This window comes from Pteropus alecto, unplaced genomic scaffold (assembly GCF_000325575.1).
Source record: "Pteropus alecto unplaced genomic scaffold, ASM32557v1 scaffold78, whole genome shotgun sequence".
Lineage (NCBI taxonomy): Eukaryota > Metazoa > Chordata > Mammalia > Chiroptera > Pteropodidae > Pteropus > Pteropus alecto.
Genome location: NW_006443124.1, coordinates 8,102,283 through 8,108,390, shown reverse-complemented (window position 1 = coordinate 8,108,390; position 6,108 = coordinate 8,102,283). Strand labels below are relative to the sequence as shown.

The 6,108-nt window shown below is 38.0% G+C and overlaps 1 non-coding gene across 1 annotated transcript; it reads right to left on the bottom strand.

Annotated features, from left to right (window-relative positions):
* Positions 1-3,152: 3,152 nt before the first annotated feature.
* On the bottom strand, positions 3,153-3,292 carry LOC112472061. The gene has a single exon (XR_003043503.1). It is a non-coding gene; the product is annotated as a U4 spliceosomal RNA (small nuclear RNA).
* Positions 3,293-6,108: the final 2,816 nt, after the last annotated feature.

The following is a 6,108-nucleotide window of genomic DNA, read 5'->3' as shown; positions in this document are numbered from 1 at the left end:
AAATACCCAGTAGAGGGATTGCTGGATCATATGGTAGATCCATTCTTAGTTTTTTGAGGAACTTCCATACTGTTTTCCATAGTGGCTGTACCAATTGGCAGTCTCACCAGCAATGTATGAAGGTTCCTTTTTCTCCACATCCTCTCGAACATTTGTTATTACTTGTCCTACTGATTATAGCTATTCTAACAGGTGTGAGATGGTATCTCATTGTGGTTTTGATTTGCATTTCCCTAATAGTTAGCGATGTTGAGCATCTTTTCAAATATTTGTATGTCCTCTAGGGAGAAGTGTCGTTCAGGTCCTCTGCCCATTTTTTGATTGAATCATTTTGGTTTTTGTTGTTATTGAGTTGTATGAGTTTTTTGTATATTTTGGATAATAGGCCCTTATTGGAGGCATTGCTTGCAAATATATTTTCCCATTCAGATGGCTGTCTCTTTACATTGTTGACAATTTCTTTTGCTGAGCAGAAGCTTTTTAGTTTGATGTAGTCCCATTCATTTATTTTAGCTTTTACTTCCCTTGTCTTTGAAGTCAAATTCATAAAATCCTCAAATTCAAAAAGTCCAAGGTTTAGTTCCTGTGTTTTCTTCTTTGCATTTTATTGTTTCAAATCTTATATTCAGGTCCTTAATCCATTTTGAGTTACCCTTTAAATGGAAATCACAATTCTAAACAATTATGGCTTAACATATTTACATTTTGGTTTTGACTCTCAGAACGCTCAGAGCAAAATTTTGGTGCCTAAATTCCAGTAATAATTTTACCCTCAGGTCCTGACAAGCTTTATATTTTCTAACACATCTCTAAGGAAACACACACATACACACAAACACGCACACACACGCACATGCCCACACACACGTGCACATACATGCCCACACACGCATTATGAATGACATTGACAACAAACTGAGTCTAAAATGTACTGTTATAGTATTATGTCACCTAAAACGTATACGATTAAGTAATGAAAACTTTGAGAATGAAATATATTCGTAGGCTTCAAGTCCAGGAGCAGAGGCAAGACTTTATCGTCTCTTTGCTTAGTCCCTTCTCTTCAGCCCAGGGAACCTTTCAGACTTGTCTATGGTAGAACCAATACTGAGAATCAACATTTCTACTTTCAGTTCATGTTCTTCAACTCATTGCCTCCCTTTTCCTGCCAGAAACTTTTAAGTTTACGGTTAAATCTTTTGCCGTAAAAATCTAAATACAGTTGACCCTTGAACAGTGCAAAGGTTAGAGGCACTGACAACCCACCCGTAAACTGTGCAGTAGTAATTCTGCATGTAACTTTTGATTCCCCAAAAACTTGACTATAGTTGTCCCTCGGTATCTACGGAGGATTGATTCCAAGACTCATTGTGGGTACCAGGTTCCACAGATGGTCAAGTCCCTCATATAAAATTGCATAGAATAATGCATACAGTTGGCCTCTGCATCTGTGGATTCCCAACCACAGATTGAAAATACAGTTTTTGATCTGTGATTGGTTTACTTGCAGATGTGAAACCCGGGGTTATAGAGGGCCAACTGTATAATCATTGAAAAAAATCTATGTAAAAGTGGACCCATCCATTTCAAACCCATACTGTTCAAGGGTCGACTGTAATACAAAAGCATGTGGGGTAAAAATTCACCCACTTTGTTTCCCCACACATGAAAATTTTGTGTATGTGTATAGTCTAGCTTTTGGTACCTAAGAAAATAACCAAAATATGCTTTGAGTGGGTGACTCAATTCAGTTCAACAATTAAAGTCCATACCTTGTGTCTGCAAGTATCACCATTTGGGAGCTGAGGCAAGGTAGAGAGTGGGAGTATGTAGTCATATGTGCGACAGCTCTTGTCTTCAATGAGCTTATAGGCTGTTTTGGGAGGTAAAGCACAGACAAGATCACAAATAATGTTAAGATGTACAGTTTGAGAAGATATTATGTAATTCAGACAAGTATAAGTCTATTATTGAATGCTTAATGAAGGAAGTAGAATTTTAGATGGGTCTCGAAAGATGGGTAAGATTTAGAGAAGCCAAAAGTTTAATTTTAATTTGTGCACTACATTTTTCCTAACAGGACCAAAATGTGGCTTATAATAAGACAAATTACTTAACTTCTCTGTGCATTACTTAGTTTTCTCCTTAGTGAAATGAGGTAATAAAAATAGAACCATCTTTGTAGAGTTACGGTAAAGATTAAATGAAATTCTGTATCTAAATAGCTTAGAACAATTGCCTGGACGACAGTATCAGTGTTTACTTCTCTTACACAGAATGAAGTGAACAGGGCCCCATGTAGTTTTGCAAAAGTTTCACTCATTCCTGTTCTTTGCCATGGAGAACAGTGAAGTGAGGTTTAGTTTGACGGGCATGTGCATGGGGAGGTGAATGCTTACAGAGTAAGAGAGTGCAAATAGCTGCTTCTTAGAATGTGAGACAAGGTTTCTTACCACCACTTACTTTTCTCTGTTGTTGAACTTGGAAATCAATAAAATCTTCAACGTGTCCTGAATTATTTTAGTTTAAAAGCCAAGCCCTTTAGAATGGAGAGTTTAGGATCATCTCAACTGCGTATCTTGAAATGCTGCCTACTTAGGCATTTAAAACCCACAGAAGCTGGGCTCTAACCTACTGTGTGCTCTGGCCTGAGGTACCTGAGCAGGCCATCCATTGGGACTGGACTCAGTCTCTTCTCCCATCCCATCTCCATCCCTGGCTCTGTCCAAGTATCTTTCTTAGTATCATGGTTGTCCATGTTTCTAGTTCTGACAAACATTTATTCAGATGTGTTAATAAAAACAATAAGCCTTGATGTTACCATTTGCCTATTACAAAAACATCCTTGAGTCAAAGGTTACTCAAAAAGCTCATGATTACTTCTGTAAAAGCAGACCAGATCAGTTCTTTCTTAGAGAAATAACATGTGAGTGCAGTCACCTTTACTGTGAACAAGGAAACATTTCTTTAACAAGAAAAACATTAATGATAAAATTGGGGACCTTCATATCAGCAAAGAGGGTAGAAGTGACTCTAGAGGTAGCAGGTTCTTTCAATTAAAATCTGCTTTAAATGGGGTGATCACCAAGATGTTTTAACCTGAATTTAAAAGCAAAAGTAGCATTTTTTTTTGCCTTTTCCTCCCTTAAAATTGTTTTTAAGTAATTTCTATTATATATTATACATATATAGAAAATGCATAAAACATACATATTTGGGAAAAGTTTTCAATTAGCAGTAATCATGCCTTGGATAAACCTCATTGGTTATGATACGGCCACTGTGCAAAGCTAAAACATGCGTGCATGGTTTAACAAATTATTATAAAGCAAGCCATGCATAACTACCTTCTTAAGCCAGCACCCCACAGCACCCAGAAGCCTCTCCCAGCCTCTACTTCTTTTCTTTCTTTTCTTAAAATTAAGTTTCTTGGGGTAACATTGGTTAATACAATTATATAATTTTCAGGTGTACATTATAATTTAACATCTGTGTATTCTATTGTGTGTTCACCACCCAAAGTCCAGTTTCCTTCAGCTACCATATATTTGATCCCCTTTACCCACTTCACCCTTCCCCTACCCCCCTATTTATTTTCTGAATTTTATGGTAATCACTTAACTTGCTTTACTTCATAATTTTGTCCCCTAAGTATGAATCTTTGTACACTATAGTTTAGCTCTGTTTGTGTTTGAAGTTTAAATAAGTCAAATCATACAACATGTGTTCTGTGTGTCTGCCTTCCTAAGCACAGTATTTATCCATGTTGTTGTGTGTGACTGGGTTCATTACTTTTTATTTATGTATGGCATTCCAATTTTTTGGTGTGAATATACCCAAAATATATATCCATACTTTTGTTGATAGACTTTTGGGTTATTTGCAGTTTAGGGCTATTTAGATAATGCTGCTGTGAACATTCTTGTACCTTTCCTTTGGTGCACATGTGCACACATCTTTATTAGGCATAGACCCAGGAGTAGAATTGCTGGGTCACAGAATATGCAAATCTTCAACTTTAGTAAACAACGCCAATAGTGTTCTAATGCAGTTGTCCCAGTTTATACTCTCACCAACAGTGTATGACAGTTTTCCTCTTAACTTTTAGAAGAGGAAAAAAAGTTTTTCAGGATGTTAAAATATGTTTAACTATGTGAAATTTATACATTTGGCTATTGCAGAAACAGAGTGAGTTTCATGGACTAAATTCCTATAGATGGTATGAGTGGCGGGCTCAGTAAGTGCTCTTGCTCTGGACTCTGACAAACCTGAGTTCAAATCTTGGCTTTGCCATTTATTTGCTATGTTATATTCAAGGCATTTAACATTTTAAATTCTGTTTTCTTATCTGTAAAAAGAACGAGTGAAAATAGTATGTAATTCATACGATTTTTTAATTGATTTAATGAGATAACATAGTTAAGGTGCCAAGTACATTGTTCAGCACGTAGAAAACCTGAAGATAATGGTTGCTGCTGCTGCTGCTACTACTAATACTGCTATTTGCATTCAGGATTTCCTTTATAACCATAGCAGTGAGAAAACAGAAAGTTAGACTTGACCATCTATATCTTTATATTTTCCAATTATGTCTAACCTAAGGAAATAGTCTCAGAAAGGGAGAATCAAGATGTTTATAAGCCAGGACTCAGTTTTGCTTAAGTGGCATCAGCCATGTAAGCAGACATTCATCAAGAGATGACTTCCCAGGTCACCCTGATAGTTCTACATTTCTTGGCACCTCGGAGATAAAATAGTTGGAACCCTAAGCCCTTTACCACCTGGCCATGGAGCTCCAGTGCTCTGCTGCCCTCATTCCTGGCACAGCCAGCCAGCAGAAATCTCCTGATTTCTGAGACTATAGCTATGAGAGCATCATGGCCGCCACATCCTGTTGGGCCTCTGTTCACCACTGCTCTGGGATGCAGCTGCAGGATCTGTTCCCAGAGGATAGTAGTAGATGACCGCCAGCGATGCTGGAAACAGGAGTCACAGAAGCCAGGATGCAGGGTGGAAATTATTGTAAAATATCCTACAGAGAGTGAGCGGGAAGGCTGCCAGTGTAATTCTGCACCGAACTTGACTGACCCCACAGCAGCTTCTCTCCAGCATCTGCATGTTTTTGTCCACTCTTCTAAGAAGATTCCTAACAGGCATCAGGAAGATTTCATGTTCTAGAATCAGAACTCTAAAAGTCCTCTACGTGGAAGACACATTGCAGTTCTATGGTGCAGGGTCTAGAACTCCTAAAGATATGAGGGATGTGACGCCACTAAGGGTCAGGCTCAGAAGTGGGGCAGGTTTTTTGTCTGAAGGGAGGTGTCCAGCCCTGGTCTTGATGGGGAAGGAGGAGGTACAGGATGGATTATGGGGTTTGACTTTCAGACTTGATTTGGAAAAACTACTTATTCAATGAAGTCATTGCCATTTTAGAGTCAAGCTTTCCCACTCCTGATTCCTTTGTTTTAGGGCAGTGACATTTTAGGAAAGACTCAGAAGTCTGCTGGATAGGGAACTTGAGTCTGGGTTAGCTAAAAATCTGAATCAGAGCATGCACATGTGCACATACGTTCAATGACTCAAAATAGGCTAAATAGGGTCTTGTATTAGAGAACTTGGTCTAATAATCTTGGAATCACTCTAGACTACTTGTTCTCTTCATGCCACATACCAGATTTCTCCACTCTAGTCAATTCTTTTCTTTGAAATGTACCCCTCCTAAGTTTTTCCTTTTTCTTACTTTAAATCTTTCTACCTTTATTTCTTTGTTATTGCCAAGACCTCCCACTCCAATAAATCTTTCATAGGTCTGCCAATTTAATGTTATTAAAAGAATTCTTTCATCATTTCATGATGAAAAGCACAAATAGGCTTCCAAAATTGTAACATTCCTCAGCCTGGAACTTGAGATCCTTCACAGTCTACCAATTTTTCATTCTCATTTCCCATCATTTCTCAGTGAGTCCTCTTTTACAGTCCAATTAAGCAATTAATTGTCCCTGTAACAAGCTATACCCTCTGTTCATCCATGGCTCATCCTCTAATACCATCATTTTCTTTCCTTTTTCTTCTATCAAGCCCAGTATTGCCAGAGTGTGGAATGTGTCT